Genomic DNA, 23,753 nt, shown 5'->3' on the forward strand with positions numbered 1-23,753 from the left:
GCGAGCCCAAATTTAAATTGATGCAATGCGCAAGCCGTGGTCCTCTTGTTTTGCCGGGATAATTCGCTCCCTCCGTGCTAATTTCTGGGTCAGTGTAGTAGGCAAACAGCGCAAGTCCTTTCAACGAAGTAAAGAAGGTAATAATAATGGGAATATTGAGAGCAAAATGAGAAAATGAGTAAGTGGTCAAACTGCCACAGTGATGCAGCCGAAGTTTGTCTGAAGGTGGTCAACTTTACCCACTGTTAAAACAGAAATACCGCTATTTTAAGACAGTTATTTAGCTGAGCTCACAGCGCGGTACGTATTAAGCACATCTCTTATTTTTCTGACTTACGGAAAGTAGTACTTAATTTTCTTCTGGTACATCAGTGATATTTCCCTCGCCTGCCGCCTGATTGTACTTATCGAGGTTGCGCTCCGCAGTTTTACTTTTTTATTAGGCCTAGACATGTTTTTATTCCTGAGATCCAAGAACAGTGCGGATAATTAAACTAGCTTTCAGAGACGGCATCGTTCGGTATTAGAACATTTATGTTTCGCAGCGTCAAGGGGTCACATTCACGACCCGGCAGTGTAAACATCCACAACGCCTTTATCGTGTTAAAAAAAAAAAATGTTTTTATATTTGTTTTTTTTTTGTTTTTGGTGCGGTATGTCGTATATAACATAAGCTACCGGGGGACAGATCGTCTGGCTATGTCAAAATTTGAAATATTTCTGTTAGATGATCGTAACTACCACAGAAAACAGCCGATTCTTGACTGAAATAGCATATTTTCACACTCAATTAAAATCACCAATAACACGATCTCAGGAGAGTTGTGTATCTCTCGTAGCGTCATAAGCAATACACACATCTCTTTCTTGTCCAGATTCTGCAATGCAATGCAAATTATAGTTTTTGTAACTCAAAGCGCGTGCTCAATCATGCCACGTGTTTGTTAATTGTGGTTGTTGCTCTTCATTCGGATTCTCCGCTATACCGTTTTTATTTTAATTTTCTTATCAGAGCCAAATACGTGCGTATAATCAAATTAAACTAGCTTCCTGAAAAGGTATCGTTCGGCGTTGTGTAATTTATTCTTCATGGCGTCGGTGGTCAGATTCTCGAATCCTGAACTGCAAATGTTCCTCGCCGCATTGTTTTTTTCTCGCGTTTTCGCAATAAAACACGTCAGCCTTGCCATGCTGGGATCAAATACACCAGCGTCGGCAGTTATTTGCGAAGGATTGATCTATGCGAATATTTCCACTCGCTATTCATGAATTGCCACAGTTCGTCAGAATCTGAATGACTTGACTGCATAGTAAAAACGGCAAAAAAAAAAAAAGATAAAACGATGTCGTTTAGTAAACCGGGAACTTCCATGGCGGGGCTCGCCAGCCTAAACAGCAAAGCGCCGATGCCGGCCAGTCGCTGAACTTCCGTGTAAATACTGGCCATCAGAGACAGCAAAGTGCCGATGCCGGCCAGTTACTGAACTTCCATGTAAATACTGGCCATCAAAGACAGCAAAATACCAATGCCGGCCAGTTACTGGAACCTCCATGGAAAGACTGGCCAGCAAAGACAGCAAAAACCCGATGCCGGCCAGTCACTGTAACTTCTTCGGCTGAACTGGCCAGTGAGCAAGACGAAACCCCGACGCCGGCCGGGGCCGGTAGCTCACCGGCGCCAATGGCCGGGCGCCGCCATCCTGTTACCAGGACCGGCCGGCATAGTCCCGATACCGGCCGACGCGGTGTGCTACCTGGGTAGCAGGGGAGGGGCTTCTCAGCTAGGTTTATTTTTCATGTCTGGATCCAGGCATCTTGACCAAGGTACCCCATTCAAGAGGATTCTTTTTTTTTCTCTGAATCGATTGCTTTTTTACCGACCGTCATGCCTGTGGCCAGTACCGCGTGGCCAGTTTTCCTCTGCAGAGAACTGTCCACGCGGTACTGGCCACGGGCCAGGTGGTGAGCCTCCTTGTAGACACTGCGTTCATCCCTACTGCCATCAGTTCACGATTTCTTCACTTTGCAAAGTATCAGTATCTGTAGCGGCTAATCAATTTCTTTAAGGGCGCCGTTTCACGCAATTGCGTCGAGTGCTACATAAAGGTTCAATTAGAGTTTGATGCAGCGCGGGCGCTATCGCAGCGCAGAGATGGTAATTAATCACAGATGTTAAATATCGTGCTCAAAGACCACTGAAAGGCGCGCGTGATGGGTAACGCTGCGCTCGACATTGTGGACTTTTAGCGAACCGTTACCGTGTTCCGCGTATGGCGCTACCGAAGCCTTGAAAAATGACGGTATCACTCCGGGCGAGAACTTGCTTCAAAAGCTCCGGAAGTGCGGTACCCGGAACACGGTAACGGTTTGCTATAAGTCCCTATAGAAGAGCCCTTACGACTAAATGATCGGTACAAGTAGGTACGAGACGCCGAGACGTTACGACGGGTTGCTATGACATGAGATCCTTTGCACCAGGGTAGCGCCAGGGCACCCAAAATGAAACTGAATCTGATATCACACCCGGAATTATTATAATATCTCGATGGCCTCGCATCAGTCTTCCGAATAAAAGTACAATGAATATGAACATATATTTTATTGCCAATAACTGTTTGAAATAATATTTAAAAAAACCTTACTTAAAAAGAAAAAAATCGTGATGCTTTTACGAAGTCAAGCAAGGGAATCATTGCAAAAACCGCGCACCGCCATCGGCATCATAAAATGGACGCAACGTTGCATGGACGTGATGGCCGGATGACCGCGCTCCAAAAGTGTGGGTACTGGGTACTGCGCGGGCATTTGCGATATACCGATAAGTATATAAAGCAGCTACAATCTCTGAAACTGCCTCCTTCTACAGTATTTCATGCTATAGGATTGTGTCGAGATGCCTACCCTGCATTTTGAAACAGTACGTCCGTCGCGCAGTCTAACATAGTACAGCCATTGGGGCGATCGTAGATGCCGCTGTCTTAAGACGCGGTCAGGTTGCAGTCGCACTCAGCATTGTCACAGTTTACATGAGAAGCGATGAATGAATTCAAAAAGATAAAAATTACAGAAATCAAAAGGCGCGGTAGACGCAAAGGGCCATTCGCTAATCCGTCATTCGCGCAAATGACCGCCGCCATTCGGTAAAGTGTCATTTGATCAAGTGAGTGCCTCCCGCCGCGGGTCATAGTTTTGACGCGCTAGGCCTCGTTTGCACGCTAACCTGGGCGAGTACACGCCGGACCGCGTCAGAGAGCGAGCGTCTATCGTACAAAGTAATCCTGCGACTTTATGAAGTACACTCTCCGGCAATATGAAAGACCCACTGGGAGCGCGTGGCCGAGGCGGCGGATGGCGGGGGCGGTGCGAGCGCTCCGGGCAATTCCATTCTGCTTCGAGTGGAGGACGCTCACTCGGGCTCAGCTAAAGCGAAACGCGCTTATCAGATTGTGCAGAGCCCCGAGTGAGCGTCCTCCCCTCGACGCAGAATGGAATTGCCCGGAGCGCTCGCAGCGCCCCCGCCATCCACCGCCTCGGCCACGCGCTCTCAGTGGGTCTTTCATATTGCCGGAGACTGTACGTTCTGAAATGCCTATAAGATTTCAGCTGCTCTACAAGTAGCCAAAGCAATCAAAGCTCACCGTTCAATCGGTCGCCACTCCGACTGCATCCGACGAGGCATCCACCGGACCGCCACGGGTCAACCGTCACTGTTAGTTCAAACTCGGTCGCGGGAGCCGCAGTTGGAGAGTAGGTAGCCTCGTTATCGGCGCCTCCGCGTCGCTCGGATTCCGTTCTCATGTTTTGTGCGGACGGGAACATTCACTAAATATGCGCGTGTAGTCACAATTTCTAAATTTCGGGGGCAAACTCTTGTTTCGCCAAGGCTTCTTTCCAAAATAGCTACTCGAGTTATGCTTCGTCCACTTCATCGAAGGCTTGCGGCAGCCATAACTGAGGAGTGGACTAAAGTATTCGTTAGGGGAGCAACTCCAGTAAGAGCAACGAAATGCCCGCGGGACGAACTAGGGTGACCACCCGTCCCTCGACTCGCGGGACTGTCCCGCATTGAGGGCTCGTGTCCCGCGTCCCGCAAGACATTTTTAAATCTTCAAAGTGTCCTGCATTTTATACTGTAGTAATATTCACTCTGCAACTAATGGCGCTGCAGAACAACGGGGCACGGGGAAGCGCGGAGGTCGCTGGTAATCGTGTAAATCGCAATGGTACACCATTTTCTATCCAAGCATTGCGGGAAGCGACTGTCGTTCTCGCGGGAGCTACGACGCGCGTGCTCCGTTGTGCCTCTCCCCTTGGTGGCAAAGTATTCTAAAAAAAATTGCTCGCCAAAGGTTTCAATATAAAATATTGTAATTATGTTCAAATTGCTGCGTCAATGCGAAAGGGTTGTTGTGGATTTTTGTTTTAGCGAAGACAGCCACACAAGGGCAGAAAGCCTGCAACTCGCAACAGTCGAAAAATAACATAATGTTAAAATTTTGTTTTTCAGGTTGGTTTTATTGTGCGTAGATCAAAGGTAAATATATTAGAAATATTACAGAAGGAGGCCGCAGAGTCAGAGACTGGAAAGGGACCTCCTGTCAATGATAGCAATAATAATAAAACAAATTTACAGCAGTCAGAATGGAAAATAAATTATGACATGAATAAGTGAAACACAGAAGTGATTGCAGTGATATAAAATGAACAAAATAACAGTAAGTTAAACACTCATAATAATTATAGACTTATAAATAAAATAACACTGAATAAACAGAGCAAGGTTATAACAGTTGGAATTGCAAATCAATTTTGAGAATAAGTGAAATGCAGTACTAATTACAATAATATGAGAGACAAAACGCCAATTATCAAAAAGAGAAATACAAAATGACGTCATGCCAGCAATGTATGACTAAAAGGACTGAAGAAATATGTGGAGTTTCTGCTTAAACGCGTGAATTGATGGTGATTGCTTGATGGCTAAAAGTAATCAATTCCGCACAGCCGTGGCTGAGAAGTTGGTGGTAAATTTGCCATAGTTAGTCCTAGGCTTAGGCAATAACAAGTTATGATGGAATGCGAATCGAGTTATCTTATGCTGTGGAAACTGATTATCGTTCAGAAGTGTTAGATCGAGTTTGCCGTTCACGAAATTATACACAAGTAACCCGAGGGTATGTTTATTTAAATTGCTAACAGATGAAATATTAAAAGCACGGAAAAACCAAGAAATATCAGATGAAAAGTGACTAAAGGTGATGATACGAAATGCTCGACTTTGGACGTGCTGCAATGGAGACAAATGTGTGCGATAAGTATTTCCCCACGAAGATATGCAGTAGTTAAGATGACTATGTATAAATGCGTAGTAGAGGGAAATGAGCGTATCGATGTGGAAAAAGGCGCGTACTTTGATTAATGCTCTTATGCCGAATGCTGCTTTTCTAGTTAAGGAGTTAATATGCCTGTGGAATTTTAAATGAGTGTCTAATTCAACCCCAAACCATGGTCCTGCACATGTGCAGGACCATGTTGATAAAAGTAAGCGTTGACAGGAAAAAATCCTGCAAAAAAGATTCACGGTTTCTTATTTCCATTTGATGCATTGAATTCTGCTACAGTCGATTTTTGTTTAGACCTTCGACTCATAAAATTTTTATGACACATTTGTCATAAAAATATATCACTTGGTGTGAAAATTAATTGAGCATACTGGCTGCAATACAGTTAGCAGGTTTATAAAAAGCACAGGATATTATATGTGAAAACAGAGCCTCGGTTCGTGGTGTGTGTGTTAATCAATTTTCCGCTACCCCCCTCCCCCCCCCCCAATCTCGCCTCTCGTGTCCCGCATTTCGCTAGCAGGAAGGTGGTCACCCTAGGACGAACTGCTCAAGTAACCACTTCTGAATAGAGGGCGCTGGGGTCGTGGGGATGAGATATGGCGATTGGTCCCTTTACGCACCCTTTTCTTAAGAGTGTAGTGCCAATGGTTTCCGGCTTGCTGCCCAACAAACTAAAGCTAGGTACAGAAGGAAAGCATTCAAGAGCTCTGATAAACGTATAAAACGAAACGTTCGGTGCCCTGTTATTGGATATGTGTTGAAACACTTCAAAACATGTTCGCTCTTTTTAAGGTTTTTCGACGTCGTGCTGAGTCACATGGGGGCCAACTGCATCGAGGTGGCTTACTTAGACTTCGAAATAGCGGCCATCCACGCGATACAAGCCATGAATCCCGGCGCTACGATACAGGGATGCTTTTTTTTTACTTATCCCAGTCGATCTACAGGAAGATGTGCTCCAGTGGTCACCAAAGTCGCTACAATTCAGATGAAGAGCTTGCTGTTCGGGTATGCGGCATTCTATTTATATGTCTCATTGTTGTCCTCAGTTCAGCCAATTGGTTACTTTATTTCTTGTGGATTTCCAGATGAGATTGCTTGCAGCATTGGCCTTCTTGCCAATCGCCGAAATTCCCGAGGCCTTCCAGAACCTTCTCGAGGTTTTCCCCACCGATGCCTCACTCGTGGTGTACTTCGAGGACGTGTGTATCGGGAGACCCCGTCGAAACGGCTTGTCCTCGGCCACCTTCTCTACTCTGGTTTTGTCAGTCAGAAAATCAACACTAGCAGAAATGCCAAGGACGAACACCAGCATCGAAGCATATATGGCACCGGGGACTGCCGGTGAACCTAATCCTCTGAGAACTTGGATGTTTTCTGTTGCACGTTTTAGAGCGCAGCTCTTAGGGGCCCGTTTCCGGCTTGAGCGGCGTCGGCGTCGCCGTCGGCGTAACCGCGCGGTGCATCATGGGAAATGTCCCATAATGCACCGCGCGAGTCCCCCACCGGGGTCACGTGACCTCGGGGGGGGGGGCACGTGACCCCCCCGAGGTCACGTGACCGCGCGGTGCATCATGGGCAATGTCCCATAATGCACCGCGCGAGCCCCCCCACCGGGGTCACGTGACCTCGTGGGGGGGCACGTGACCCTCCCCCGAAGTCACGTGACCCCCCGAAGTCACGTGACTATTCTGAGGTCCCGTGACCCCCTCCTCGAGGTCACGTGACTCCCCAAGGTCACGTGACCCCCGCCGATGTCGCGTGACCCCCCGATGACGTCATCGTCACTGCTGACGTCACCAGCATCCACATCGTCATCGTCATCATCACTGATGACGTCACCAGCATCCACATCGTCATCGTCATCATCACCGATGACGTCACCGGCATCCACATCGTCATCGTCATCATCACTGATGACGTCACCGGCATCCACATCGTCATCGTCATCATCACTGATGATGTCACCGGCATCCACATCGTCATCGTCATCATCACTGATGATGTCACCGGCATCCACATCGTCATCGTCATCATCACTGATGACGTCACCGGCATCCGCATCGTCATCGTCATCATCACTGATGACGTTACCGACATCCGGATCGTCATCGTCATCATCACTGATGACGTCATCAGTGACGTCACTGATGTCGTCACCGGCATCCGCATCGTCATCATCACTGATGACGTCATCAGCGACGTCACTGATGACGTCACCGACATTGGCGTCGTCATCGTCATCATCACTGGTGAAGTCATCAGTGACGTCACTAATGACGTCATCGGCCCCCCATCGTCATCGTCACTGATGACGTCATCAGTGATATCAGTGATGACATCATCGGCATTACGGGTCACGTGACCCCCCCTGGTTAATTTAACCCCCCCCCAGTGCCCTTCCCTCCTCCTCCTCAAAAGCTGCGCTCTAATTCGGCTTTACAGGGAATTGTAAGCCGCTACCACTTTTTTGAATTTGTGGCTAAAAATTTTAGCATGGTGATCACTCCAAAAACTTTCTCCACGAGTGTGTGTGTTCTTTTGTTTTATGCCAAAGCAACGTGGGCTGTAGTTCTCCTAATATCTGCGTGTTCCTGGGCTTCTTTAAGAGGGAGCAGTCCTTGTCAGAGATGAAGCTGGCTCAAGCAGAAGGCGGCACGACATCTTCGAGGGTCTCGAAGAAGCACGCCGACTGCAACCGGCGGCTTCAGATCATTGCAAACCGCTACGATGGTCGCAATCGTCTTAAAACCTTGAGGGTGCGGCAACTCTGAATATCGCTTTTTATTTTGTTTTTATTCGCTCAGTAAACCTGTTGTTTTCTAAGTACAACAATGGCTTATTTAGATGTTCCCTCTCCTCAGTAAAAATAAAATATAGCGTACTAATTTTTATTGCATGCAAAGCCAAGTGAATAGAAGTAGGGCAAATTCGAATATCCGGTTCGCACAGTGACAAACTTTCCTAGTGACCAATTCCCCCATGACGAATGTTCCGCTGTGACGAACGGGCCTTTACCAGTTGGCCTATGACGAATGCGCACATGACAAACGGGCCTGCAGCCGAATCGAATCAAGATTTAACCATTTTTACTGGTATCAAATGGGTAGGAGAGGAGAAGGCAGGAATACAGGCTGCGTGCGATTGGTCCCTGCTCGATTCAATGCGCTACGATCGCATTCATGTAAACGTAGCCATAGTCTCATTATTAAAGGTGAAGTTCCTAGACACTGAATTCCTCAGAAAACATTTGTTTTCAAGGAAACCGAACGCCTTTTCCCTTAATGCATGTCACAGATTTAATATAGCGCGAATTTCGTAACACCTTTTTCCAGACACTGTGGTGTCGTAAAACGTAAATAAATAAAAATTGAAGTTGACGAAATAATTTAAAGCTAGCGCCCGAGTTCTCAAACAGCAATTCTTCAAGCCACATTTTTTTTTGTCATTTTCTCTTTTTTAATGATTTTTTTTTTTTGTTTATGGTTTGCCGAGGCCATGTTCCAGATTTCGCACGTTGACACTGTGACACCTTAGACTAACCATTGCCTTCATTGTATGAGTTGAATAAAAAAATGATAATTTTTGAAACCATATGCAGCGAAATGCGTACGACAAGGAAGATCTTGAAATAAAATCGATAATTTCAAGCACATTTCACTACTGAGTTACAAATACCATTTGCAAATTGTATCTCGTTAAATATTGGAGTAGATGTCCTAGCAAAAAAATGTATATCAAGGATACAACAGAAAACACTTGTACCGCAATACAGCCCAGCTTATGATAGCTGAACATCCCAACATAAATAACTAAAGAGACGATATACATTTTTATAAATGATAGATACAAATGAAGGGTACATGACACTTCTTTATTTGTCCCAGTCGCCGTAACGAGAGTTGCTTCCCTTGTTAGTCCCTACGGCACCATTTCCTCACAAGGCTATTTTTTATCTCCTTCATTTGCGCACTCCACTTCTCGAGGGTCTTTTGCTCTTCTGCAGTGCATGAATCCTAACAAAGAAAATTAAAATCTGCTTTTAAAACAATCAAAACACAAATATCAACGTTCGAACTACTTCGTTTTGCTAATAGTCGTTCTTTGTTTCTAAATTCCACTACAATTCTTGTGCAATGAAATACGTGATGAAAGATCCAACCCAAAAGAGGCACTAATATGTACTTCTAGAGAGCAGCTCTTAGGCGCCCGTTTCCAGGTTGATTAGCGTCGGCGTAGCCACGCGTTCTATTATGGGACGTATCCCGCTAAGGTAGCGGGCAAAATTTCCCGTTAAATTTAGCGTGGAAATATTTACGCTAAGCTAAGCTGGAAATTTTTCGTTAAGCTCTAGCTGGGAAATTTTTCCGCTAAATTTAGCGGGAAATTCCCGCTAAATTTAACGGGATAATTTTTCCACTAACCTTAGCGGAAAAATTTCCCGCTAAATTTAGCAGAAAAATTTCCCCGCTAGGTTTAGCGGGTAAATTGGCGTAACGACTTCGATTCACGTAACTCATGAACGAACTCAGCGGCAGGAGAAGAGGGGGAGCAAAGAAGGAGAGAGGGAGAGGAGGAGAGAGAACGAGGAGGAGAGGAGGAGTGAAGGGGTGTACCCTCCTCTCCTCCTATTCAAGAGCTGCACTCTAGTTTCGCATTACAAATATCTGTAAACGTCCCTTTTTTCAAATCAGATCGAGGTACTTGGGAGGAGACTTCATTTCAGTACTTGCACTATACAATATACTTTTATCCTTCTGACTATTTTCAGATTAAAAATGAAAACAGCGCAAGGACACGGACACGAAGAACAAGGTAGACGAGCAAGGCGCTGACTTACGATTGAGGTTTATTCGTGCTGACATCGAGTATAAATAATTCAACGTCAGAACAAACCAAAGGAAAATACATGACATGGATGCCAGGCGTCACGCTCTGTTAGTGTGTGTCAAAAAAGCAACATTTCTTGTCGGATAAAGATTATGATGGAGCGCCGACACAGTTTTGCCCCAATCTTCCAATTTCCCGCGCTTCGGTGTTTTCTCGAATGAGTTTATCTTTATCCTTTCTAATCACCTCACACTTGTCGAAGACGGGAGTACAACGACAGTCTCGGCAATGCAGGCCAAGATGACCTGACACAACCCTATATCCATTATACTTATGCTCTCGCAAGCGATGATTGAGGCAAACAGGCAAACGGGGCGCTGCCTCGATGGTCGCTTGAGAGACCATAAGTAGGACGTTTATAGGGTTGTGTCAGGTCATCTTGGCCTGCATTGCCAAGACTGTCGTTGTACTCCCGTCTTCGACAAGTGTGAGGTGATTAGAAGGAATAAAGATAAACTCACTCGGGAAATCACCGAAGCGCGGGAAATTGGAAGATATGAAAAAAAAACTGTGCCAGCCCTCTTTCACTATCTTTGCATGCGACAAGGAATGTTGCTTCGTATACTTCGTTTCAGCTTAGGTCCGAGCGCGGCCGACGTTATCATCCGAACGGCTAATCAAACAGCGAAAAAGGCAAACGTCACTGCGTGCTCTCTGCACCTAAGAAGACCAGGCGTCGTTCGCCGTTTCTCTGTGCGTGTTCGTTCGCCGGCTTGTCCTATCAAACGAAATGAGCACGCCATGACGTTGCTCTTTTTGCGCCGTTTGATTGGCCCTTCCGCTCATAACATCGGCCGCGCTCGGACCTAAGGTGAAACAAAGTACAGACACACGGTAACCGCGCGGGACGGTGGCTTAAGGAGCACGTGGCGTCCACGTAATGTATTTTCTTTTGGTTTCTTTTGACGTTGCAGTATTGTTGTGAGTCACTGCCTCGTTCGTCTATTTTGTTGTTCTTGTCCGTGTCCTTCCGCTGTTTTAAACTTTAATCATGGAATGCAAACTAGCTCCAAACTTCTACAATAATCGACTATTTTAATAAAGGTGCCGTGCCACTGTTTCTGGCCTTTCACTAAATAACGCGCAGCATTAACCTTCGACGTTCACTACCTACGAAGTATGGGCTAGGTCACATCTCGTAATGGCACCCATTACAAAATGTAAAAAAAAAGCGGCTTTCACTTTTTTAGGTTGCAGATAGAATGAGCGGCCACATGATCTCGTGCCGATAATATGCCGTCCAACGTTCATCCCAGCCAAGCACTGGGGTTGGCAACCACATCGCACGTGCTAATTGCTGCAGACAGTATTAGGGGTCGGCTGTTCCCGTCGCTGCAGCGATTTGACCCTTGACCCCAGCCGAGTACTTCTCGAAGCATTGACTGTTCTGAGACCAAGCCCTGTGCTGCCGCAGTACCCGTGTGCAATCTAAGAGCTGCATTTGAATATAGTTCTTAAAGATAATCCCGCGACTACGACAACGATACGATACCCGTCACTGCGTCAGAATGTTTGGCGAGGGGGGAAGTTTCAAGAAAAAGTCCACACGTATCGGCAAAATTACACAGCGACAAAGACGCTTCTTGGTCAGTAACGTTGCGTGCAAGTACATTAGGACAGCACAAGTGCCAGTGTGTATGTGCGTAAAAAGAAAAACGTCTCAACCTAATGTAATTCCCCTGGAGATGAGCCCGTTGTTTTAGTGTAAAGACTTAAGAAAGAATGAAAGCCATAAAAGAACGCGAACAGCACGTTCGTAACAACTGTAGTTTATGTATTTTGTCCTTATATAGTTTTTTTTTCCAGATCGTTCCAAGTTATTTTAAATCCTAATATTACTCCTTGCTATAGTCGCTAATTTTGCTACCACTACTAATACTCTTTTTTTTTATTCATGGTCCTATTTTTGATAACTATACAATCACCTTTAGTACTTATGTTTTTATGTAATAAGATTAAACGAAGGCACTTCAGACTGCTTCCGTGTAGGAATGCGATAGCATTTCTACACGTAGCGCATTCCTACAAGCAGCGCGCCACGTCTTCCCATCGCACATGGCGCTCCGGCGATGATGTCACGCTCCCCCACTGCGCAGGCGCGGCACCCCCTCCGGTTCCACGGCTTCCGTGACGACGCAGATGCGTTGTTGCGCTTCTCTCTCTCTGTGTGTGTGCTTTGTTTTGTTTTTAGGTGCGTTTGCTTAGCAGATAATGGGACTTTACGTGCCGTTTCGCTCAACCAATAGGAATTTAAGTGCCGTTTGGCTCAGCCCATGGGTATTTGCCGTTTTTCGATGCTACAGACATCAGGTAACGCCGGCTTTATTGCATGGGAAATGAATGCTTTCGCATTAATATTTTCATATTGTAGTAATTATTGACGCAAAGGAACACGCAGCACCGGTCGTATATTTTAAGCACAAATTCGCCTCATCACGAGGCTGAAAGGCGTATGGTATTGCACGTGGCCATTGCCTCCCTATCTATGTCCACCAGTCATCGTCAAGATGGTAGTTTGCCTAAACGCAACACTAGGAGGCTTTAGGAATTGTGGCTGGATCGTTAGTCTTCTGTTCCTTCCAGCCTCTTTAGTAGTCGACGTGGTCATGTGGAGTTCGGTATAATATAAAAGGCGTCTTCGTTTTCATGAAACAAATGTCAACGATGTTTGCAGTTGTTGCACGTTAAGATTATTTTGTGCTATGTACCGTCAGTACACTGGGTATAGGAAAATATCTGATCATCTCCATATACGTAACAAAGATGACTTCTTGCCCAGAAAATTACGCATGGTCTTGCAAATGTAAAAAATGGTTGGTGTACTAACTCTGCATAGAATAAAAAGGGAGCCAATAAGTAGCACTTGTGTTATGTCTAAAAAAAGACAAATGCTAAGCTTTTTATACAGAATTGTGGCATGCCCTTAGTGAAGCAATAGTGAACGATAAATAACTTCTTGAAAAAATATATAAAACAGCGCAGCTGCCATATACCTGATACCTGAAAAACAAAGCGCGAAGGAAGCGAGAACATTTTCTCCTGACTTACCAGGTTACCCTTGGGGCAGACTGAGCTTGGCAAACGCACCTTTCCTGCACCATTATCGCATCCCAGCTCGCACGACTCAGAAGAATAATAAAAAAGAGCCTGCAATGCATTGACATGTAATGTCACAAATACAAATTAAAATAAAGCCATGCACATTAAATAATAAAAGGGAATTTAAAGACCTGCCCTCAAGCAGAAAAAAGGAACACGACCCTCACTTTCTTTCTCACCAACCCTCCCATAATAAGGGTACCAAAAGGAGAGAGTCACCTCGCATTTTTTCCTCATCATTTTTCAACTTTTTTTTTTTGCCTTTAGTCTTTAAAACGCAAAGGATATTTTCTCAGTCAGCAGGAAGCTCCCAAATAACGACTGGATTAATCATGGTTAAGCCCAGTCCGAGGGCGTGTCCAATTTACGAGAAGCCCGTCAGGTTTTCTAGGCGTCCGTTACACAGGAGCACGGCGTCCTGCGAAGAGCGGGAGCTCCTCAAGGAGAGCGGGTTGCGGGCGCACGGAGATTCCCCAAAGGGAAATAAGTCGCGCAGCTTCACGTTCAGTAATCTGCCTGAAACCTTTCGGTTAAAGCTTTAAAAAAAAAAACAAAAAAAAACTAAAGCGGTTCTTTATTTGAGTAAAAACATCTTCATTTGGCCGTCAGAATCAGGAATATTGACTTCATTTTTACAGCGAAGCTCTATACCTCTACCAGACCAGGAAAGTTTCGTGTCGTTGGCATTGTAAGCAAAAAAAACTCTCGGCGAACAACTGAAGTGCATGTGCATGTTGGTTCAACACCTCTCAAGCCCCTACTTAGTACAGCAGGAATGATTGTCAAGAAGCAGGAAACTCGCTGATATCGCAGGATCCAAAAAAAAAATATCTTCCTCTGCTATGCCTTTGCTGGTACAAGACTAATCTTTGAGTATATTTGGGTATACTCAGTTTGAGTATGCTCAGCTGCGCACGCTCATCCACAGCTGAAAATGCATTCTCCAGGGTTTATCATGAAAAAAAAAAAAAACAGAAAATATTTGGTGTTACCATTTTGGCGCTAATATGCCAGGAAGTTAACGCGACCGTTTAATCAATTAAATGATATAGTAATGGGTGCCGAATAACTCCATTCACATTTTAATCGATGCCGGCCTTTAGGAAAACTGTTCTCCGCACTCCCAGAAATAATCCGCGTTGAGTTCTTCTCAGACATCGCCAAAAATAGCTCTTCGGGTTGGGATGGAGTACAAACGAGTCGCGTGCGTTACTTCGCCTCGGTGTTTTGAAAAATAGAAATTATAAAAAAAATAAAAAGCCCTCCCTAAAACATGCCCCGAATAGAGGTAGTCTTGGATTCCGTCCGATCTTCGAGATGTGACCGTCGTCGACACTTTTGGGCTTTGTTCTTTGGGATCTTTATCAAATAATTTATTTTCGCATAACACTGCACCGTGTCTTAAGTACCATATATGTGGAAGAGCAAGTCGTCTGCTTCTTGGCAGCAGTTGGGGCAGAGGCGGTGCCAAACATATTGGTTCTAGGACTTTAGGGGGGAGGAGAGGGTGGGGGGAATAATTTAGGCACTGGGAGCGACCATGAAATCCGCGGAGGACGGAGCCCAGGATATTATGTCGCGGCCGTCGCCACAGTATCACGTGGTGCCGCCTAAACCGAAAAGACCTCAAGGTACGGCTAACACCCTCCTCTAAAGACAGACGACAAAACTTGAAATAATCTGTGACGTGTGGCTGGTGTACATCGTCGAAGTCAGCTTGCCACTTCCGGTGAACAAGAGTGCTCTCGCATTCTTCGAACAAATAGAGAAAAGAAGCGAACAAGCTTTAGAGGGGACAACCCCCCCCCCCCCCCCCCCCCACCCCTTATTACCCTCTTTTAGTGCGTGAGTTGATCAATGACGGTGGTGGTCGTCAAGCGTACCATAGAGCTCTGTGAGATTGCGCCTGGTGTTAAATCACCTGTGAATGTGTGATATTATGCTAGAGAAGGGACAAGCGCCATCTTAGCGGCAAAAAACGGATGAGCGCCAGAAACCACAGGTACTCGTTCGTACTAAGAAATGTAAAATATTTGTACGCAAGGTAAAGTTAGTAAAATAAAACCCTTCAAATATTTTAAGTTCAGCAATCTTCCCCTCTTGAATTCCTACTGCTTTCAAGCTTGTCAAATTACATGCTCCATCTGACACCAGTAAAAATGACGACATTTTAAGATCGCCGTGTATTTACGCCTTACATACCCCTGTGTGTACGCGATGTGTCACTAACTTGGTATCATTGTGAGGGTTTACTAAGATATTACGTGTTTTCATACTAAACGCAGGATTTTAGTAAAAACGGTATTAAATAATTAGTCTTCGCGTTATAAAAAAAAAGTAGAAAGACCGTTTGGATTATTTAGAAATATATTTGTTTTTGATTGTTCGCAAGACTTACATTATGTCCAATCATTTGACATAATATTTCTCCGCCGCCCTTTTGAATTGCCTCCATACACTTAACACCATCAGCAGACACAAAACTATCTGAAAAAAAAAATGTCATGGAGGTGCAGCCAGGAAAAAAGATTATTGTGAGATTTAGTATCACCTATACGAACAAACGCTAGCACTGATAATAATCCCCCGAGAAGGGGAACAAGAAGGACAAAAGACAAACATAAATCTGAAAACAGAGCAAATCTCAAAATACAGTTTGGACATTTGTTTTTGTCCTTTGTTCGCCTTCTCCAGTGGTTGTTATCGTTATTCTTCTCAAGCTCGCTTGCACTTTTGCAATAATTTCAGTATAATAGCATACACATAGTGCGTTTGCGTTAGCATGTCATAAAATGCTGGTACTTTCCTAGTATTGTAACCACAAGTCTGCCTAACTAAACTTTCATATTAAGCTCTACTTTCTTGAATCATTTTTATTTGTAACAAAATTTATTCAAGTTATTCAATAAAACATTGTAATGTCAGATTTGCAAATTAGGCGATCTGCACAAAACATCCGTAGTTATCAATAAACATTGTCATCCGTTATTTTTAGCGCCACACATTAGCTGAATTTTTAATAACTGAATAGTTAACCCTCTCAACGGCTTCCAAAACCTCATTACCCCGGAGGGTCGCGACGGCTTCATTTTCGACATCAAGGTTATCCAACTCCTTGAACGCATGTAATAGACGAAAGAGGAGCAGTTCAACAGTGCAGCCTGCGTGAGACTCATTAATGCGCCCTGAGGAGGTTTCTGAGATCGCTTGCTAACTCACTCTTCCGGCTCTAAGCATTCTAGAAATCCCTGATTTATCACGATACGCGTTTCCCCCAGACCGCGTCACACCGAGGTTGTTTTCGGCGATGGGAGGAGCATGTTCCGAAACCAAGACCGCTTTCAGCCAATGGCAAGCGAAGGATCTTGGCGCCTACCGACCGGTGGAACCGCGGAGTGATATCTCAAATGCGCGCGGCTCATTGCCCTCACAGCCCGGACAACGATTCAACGCAGCCCGCGCGCTCGAGAGCTGACGACCGGACATATCACTCCCGCGGAAGACAACAAAATAAGAAAAAAAAGAAATATAGTGCGCTGTTTTTCATGCGATTATTGCAATAATATGTTACTTCTAGGCGAAAAGCTAACATTTTTCGACTACTCTCTTCTTTGCTTTTATCATCTGCAAAAGCATACAGATTTTGTAATAACAGCGTTTGCAATCTCAACGAAATGTGGCGTTTTCATTGGTCACATGTCGTCCTGGCTGCCGCAGCAATGCTCCGTTCATCGCCGGAGATAAGTTGGGTGTGTTCAGTCTTTGCTTTAAAATAGGGAAATCGGCCATCGCTATGATTTACGAATTTCTAGGATGCTTAGAGCCCGCAGAGTGAGTTATAGCCATATTTAGATCTGAGAAACCTCCTCAGGGCACCTTTAAATGGTATGCACTGTCTTCCTTTTGGCCAGGTGTGTATTAACACTACTTGTTACAACCTCGTCAGACAACTGATGTTGTAAAGCATTGGTTGCAATAACAAACGGCGCTCAGAGAGCAGCGGTGGCATTCAATGAGAGGTGTTTCTTAAAGTAAGCCTGGCAAAAAAATATTTCGAAAAAAAGCAGGAAAAATGTAATATTTGTTAAATATCTATATCTTCATACGACTTACCGCCTTGAAATGCCGGTAGAATTAGAACCACAGCGAAAAGAACGAACATCATGTTGCTTATATTGCGCTCACAGTCTAACGAAAACGTCCTCCTAAAAGAGAAAGAATAATATGACTACAGCCTCAAAACCCGACAGCGCAATCTTTTTCTCGGAATGTTGAGTGAACGTGTTTAAAGGAGAGCTCCTGCGAAGTATTAATGGTCATCGATTCTTATAAAACATTCGGCGTGCACTATATCTTAGAGCGCAGCTCTTAGGGGCCCGTTTCCGGCTTGAGCGGCGTCGCCGTCGGCGTCGGCGTAACCGCGAGGTCACGTGACCCCCCCAGGTCACGTGACTCCCAAGGTCACGTTACCCCTCCCGAGGTCACCTCAAGGTCACGCGACCCCCAAGGTCACCCCAAAGTCACGTGACCCCCCAAGGCCACGTGACCCCCTAGAGTTCACGTGACACCCCGAGGTCACGTGACCCCCCTCCCTTGAGGTCACGTGACCCCCTCCTTTAGGTCACATGAGCCTACCGGAGCATATTCGAGAATAAGGGGAGGAGGAGGAGGGGTCTACCCTCCCCTCAATACCCTTCCGTCCTCCTCCCCCCTCAGTACCCTTCCCTACTCATTCCTCCTCAAGAGCTGCGCTCTAATTCGGCGTTACAGGAAGTAAACGGCTTTGACTTTTAAAGCGCAGCTCTTAGGGGTCCCGTTCTCGGCTTGAGCGGCGTCGCCCTCGCCGTCGGCGTAACCAAGGTCACCTCAAGGTCACGTGACCCCCAAGGTCACGTGACCCCTCCCCTAGGGTCACGTGGCCCACAAGGTCACGTGACACCCAAAGTAACGTGACTCCCCAAGTCACGTGACCCCCCCCCCCCGAGGTCACGTGACCCCCATCGAGGTCACGTAATCCCCCCGAGGTCACGTGACCACCCCGAGGTCACGTGACCCCCTTCAGGGTCACGTGAACCCCTCCCCCGAGGTCACGTGACCCCCTCCCCCCGAGGTCACGCGACCCCCCCCCTCCCCGAAGTCGCGTGACCACCCCCCAGGATCACGTGACCCCCGCCGAGGTCACGTGACCTCCCCGATGACGTCATCGTCACTCATGACGTCACCGGCATCCGCATCGTCATCGGCATCATCATTGATGACGTCATCAGTGACCTCACCGGCATCCGCATCGTCATCGTCATCATCACTGATCACGTCATCAGTGACGTCACTGATGACGTCACCGGCATCCGCATTGTCATCGTCATCATCACGGATGACGTCATCAGTGACGTCACTGATGACGTCACCGACATCCGCATCGTCATCGTCATCACCACTGATGACGTCATCGGAGTCCGCATCGTCATCGTCACTGATGACGTCATCAGTGACGTCACTGATGACATCATCGGCATCGTCACGTGAGCCCCCAAGGTCACGTGACCCCCCCAGGTCACTTCACCCCCCCCAGTACCCTTTCTCCTCCTCCTCAAGAGCTGCGCTCTACTTCGGTGTTAAGGGAGTTGTAAACGGCTTTCACTTCTTTTACCCCTAAAAAATGAAAGTCGTTTTCAATTCCCTGTAACGCCGGTTAGAGCGCAGCTCTTGAGGAGGAGGAGGGTGGAAGCGTACTGAGGGGTAGGTGACTCCTTGAGGTCACGTGACCTCGGGGGGGGGTAGTGTGACGTCAGGGGGGTCACGTGACCTCGGGGAACGTCACACGACCCCCTGAGGTCACGCGACCTCGGGGGAGGGGGTAATGTGACCTCAGGGGGGTCACGTGACCTAAGACGGTCACGTGACGTCGGGGATGACGTGACCTTGGGGGTCACGTCACCTCAGGGGGGTCACGTGACCTCAGGTGGTCACGTTAACTCAGGGGGTCAGGTGACCTTGGGGGGTCACGTGACCTCGCAGTTACGCCGACGGCGACGCCGACGCCGACGGCGACGACGCTCAAGCCGGGAACGGGCCCCTAAGAGCTCAACTCTAATAAGACTATGAAAAATATCATCCAAATACATATTTTTTTTAGAAAACAAAATTTGAAGTTTACACGTCCGAATCCCTAACTTACGCTCTACTGGCAACACTGAGCAGCGATGGCATTGATTTTGACGTCAAATGTTTTATCAAAGAGTTCCTCTTCGTTGCGCGTTGTAGCAATTGGAAGTGTGCGACACGACAGTGGCGCCACGGCGCAGCTCCTCGCAGAAACATTTCGTGTTGAACGCGACCAGACTGTCATATAGACCAGTGTCCGCGCCAATTCCAGGGCACCGCCATGTTTATCTACGCTCGCGCCACTACGCGGAAAGAACTGGCGGGCAGGGAGGGCGGGCTGCGTTGGCGGCGTTGCTTTGGGTAGCTGGATGCGGCAGGCTGTCCGAATGCACCGACACATCGTGAAAGATGTCTTCACGAGAAACCTCTGCGGCCCGTTCTTCAACAGGCAAGATGTCGTGAACATTAGAGAACCCATCTCGATCAAGGAAAATAAGGGAAAACCTTTCTTGTCTTAGATGTTGTCGGTATCTGCTGACCCTTGACATCCGCGTTTCAGTCCGGGTTCATTGCGTAGTAAATATTTCGCTACCGCTTTCTTGTAGCTTTCAAATGCTTGATTGTTGGCTTCTTGTATACGACATTACATTCGTGGCACGTTTGAGTCCGATTTTTGCGATCTGCTTGCCTTTCTGCGGCAGCGCGGCTCTGCCGAGCCGAAATAAGTGGGAGGCGTTCACTTGATCGAACGCCGTTTTAGCGAATGAAAACGAGACGACGACGTTTCATCGAATGACTAGCGAATGGGTCTAGTTACATAGACAGCTCGGATTAGCTTTCTTTTGTAATGTGGCGCCTTGTCTGCCGCTGCGAAGCGGCGTAAACGAGGGCTCCGAGTATGTTAGCACGCGTCCCCCCCCCCCCCCCCACACACACACACAAGTACTGCGAGCGTATGGGTTCGAAACTATTCATTGCCAGTTCTAAAGGATGGTACTTACTTAAAGTGGGAGCTGGAATTCTACGAGATACCAGGAGACACTTACTATCGGGCAACGAAGCACGGTGCCTGTGGGGGCGGAGTCAAGGAACGCAACTGATTAATATTGTGACAGGCGATCAGTTCTGATAGCAGACGAAACTTCGACTCGTTTGTTCAGAAGTTCGCGGTGATATTTTATTTGCCTTCGTTACAGCACACCAAGGATCTTAGGCAGTGAAATTCACATCACGCAGGCTCGTCCGTCGTAGTCAAATGAGCGCAGTCGACGATGAGGTGTAATGAGCTACTAAGCTTCACAAGGAAAATGCGCGTGAGAAAGAGTTTTGAGGAAGTCCAAAACACCGATCCAGCAGACGCACGTACGTACGTTTACTCCGGACTTCATGAACCCGACGGCGCAAGATCAAAGAGCACCGCCGCCATCGCCACCCGGTTTTCTCTGCACTTTGCGCGACAACGGCACTGCAACGGAGGGCACTCGCCTCGGCGTTAACAATCCGCGAAGTAGATTAATTTCCCACTCTTGAAGCCATTCCAAATGATAAATGAAAATACCTCGGCGTTGTTGAACATCTGACGACACAACCAACACAACTGTGCCGCTGGCTGCGTGAGCCTGATACAACTGTGCCGAGCGCCTGCTCGGCACCGTTGTTGCTCGTGAAGGCCTGCTTATTTGTAGTTGAGACGATGATTCCACATCTTTCGTGGTGCTTGCAATAACTTCGAAGGGCAGGGGAACCTTCTCACGAGGACGTTGAAGACACTCAACACCGGAGCCACCAAAGCAATCGCAGAAACCGTCGCCATGTTTGCTTCTTCTTCGTCACTCGCGGCGCGGTCAACTCGTAGCGAGATGTTTTCTGGCTCGGCTAGATGAAAACCAACAGCGGCAAAGTGGCGTATGGACACACGGCTCTCACATTACGGGCACTATACTCACATACCGCGGTAAACAAGACCGATGCCGGCGAAACGGCACTCGGCACACCAGCGCAAGAAGCCCTCAACGGGAACCGGCGGCGCAGGCCGACGCAGCCCCCCCTCCCCGTGAGCGTCTGGGTTCGAGATTATTGTTCGCTTTTGCTCCTTGCGGTCGAGGCTAAAAAGAACACTTCCGGACAAAGGTCTATAGACCGACACGCGGGCTTGACGTCACGGCGCTGCGGTGGCGCTGCGATCGCGCCGGAGCCGAGGGGTGTGAGCAAAAGGGCGCACGTTTCGCATGGGCGTCATAGTATTTCAGCATGCCGCGAAGCTGTGTTGCCGTTAATTTTACCGAAATGTACAAGGAAAGCAGTGGAGTGAGCTTCTACAAGTTCCCGGCAGACTCTGAAAGGCATAGAAGCTGGATAATATCTGTGGATCGAAAATTATTGTCGCCTCGCGCGTTTGTGCGACAAGCACTTTCTTGGAGGCAAGTGCGGCTTCCATTTCGATCTCCGTCCCGAGGCTTGCTTATGTACAGGGAAACCGTCCTCTGATCGAGACCACCTGGATTTTGTTCCCTCGGTGTTCGCGCACAAAGCACCGGCCAAGCGCTCGTCGGAGGCTCGCTACGCCCGTGCTACCCAGCAGAAGGGGATCGGCCACTGAACGGCAGTGTTGTAAGCGTTACCAAAAAAAAAAAAGTAACGAAATACGTTACTTGTTACTTGCAAATCAAAGGTACGCGTTACTTGAGCTACGTTGCCTAAAAATAAAAGGAACGCGTTACCGCAACCGATAAAAAGTAACGCACGTTACTTCTGCGTTACTTTTTAAATTATGATTTAACACGTTTTACGGTTCTGACGATGCAGGTATGCATAAGCTCATATATCAAAAAACGTTATGTTCATGCAGAAAAAAAACATAATTACTTTATCTTTTTTAACGGTTTCACCTAAATACTGACGAGAAAAAACGCAAAGAAAAACATGGCTTGACGCCTAAAAACACGGAAAAACTTGAAGTGTAATTGTAGTAACGAGTAACGAAACTACGTTACTTGAAATAGTAACGCAAGTGCTTACCCGTTACTGTGTCAAAAAAGTAACGAGTAGGTTACTACGTTACTGAAAAAAAGTAACGCGTTCCTGGTAACGTCGTTACTTGTAACGTGTTACCGCCAAGACTGCAGAACGGACACAGCGTTATTGCTTGTCATGCCTTGTGGTCATGAGAGTAGGAAAAATAGCATACCTTGACTTGAAGACGATGTGTGTTATTTATTTAATTAATAAATACACTTCCGCAGATTCACAGTCTGCTGATCCCGCCGGCAGTGCGGAAGCCGACTCGATGTAATCGTAGGCCTCGAGAGACTTGTACTCTTGCTCCGTGTCGGCCGTGAACTGGCTTGGCGAAACAACTAAATAAACGACGACGTGAGCCGTCGACTTCGGTGGCAGCAACTTCACTTCGGAAGTCCAGCAGGCCTTGTTTGCGGCGTATGGATCCTCGTAGGCAACGCCGTCCACGCATAGTTTGTTTCGATACCGCCGCCGTTCAGGCTCGGGTAGCGAGCTCAAATAGTCGGGCATAGCATACGACATACGTTGCCAGGAAATACGACTCACAAATAAAACTAGAAGCGTCCCTACAACGTCAACAAACAAGCGCACGCCACACAACGCAATGGCGAAAAGACGGAGGGCCGGGTCGCTTTTGCCCACATAGCTACCGCGCATGCGCGGCCTTCCGGTCGTGTTGGTAAACAGAGCCGCTCCGCGTGTCGGTCTATAGCCATCCTAATTACAAAAGCGCAAAGGACAAGGACAGGACAAAGAATGAACAGGACAAGCGCTTACTAACAACTGATTGTTTAATGCATGATAAGAGAAAGACGAAATTGAGAGGAGATTTAATAAATTAAAATGCCAATTGTATATCCACGTAAAATGATTAAAAATGATTTGAGAAAAATTAGGACTGATAGAAAAATAAAACTAAAGAACAGCAGCCAGATTAAGAAAAAAGGTTGAGGTGCCCTATCTCTTTCTCGGACAGTGAAATTGATGGTGTGCAAATGCACGTGTCTCCTCTTTCTATTATAGTTTTTGCCTCGAAAATTTCTCTGGCTCTCTTGCTCCGAAAGCATTTGAATACTTGCATTTGATTGAATAGTGGAGTGCATTTACGGTCTCTGGCATGTATGGCCAAGTGTCCTGACGGTGACGCATGTAGGGAAAACTCATGCTCTCGTAGTCGCACATTTACGCAGCGCCCAGATTGACCGACGTACGCTCTCCCACATGTGCACGGAATTTCGTAAACAATGTTGACGTTGCAGTTGATGTATTTATGTGCGTGCTGGACTGACCAGTGTT

This window comes from Ixodes scapularis, unplaced genomic scaffold (genome assembly GCF_016920785.2).
Source record: "Ixodes scapularis isolate PalLabHiFi unplaced genomic scaffold, ASM1692078v2 PGA_scaffold6__148_contigs__length_123643588, whole genome shotgun sequence".
NCBI classification, from domain to species: Eukaryota; Metazoa; Arthropoda; class Arachnida; order Ixodida; family Ixodidae; genus Ixodes; species Ixodes scapularis.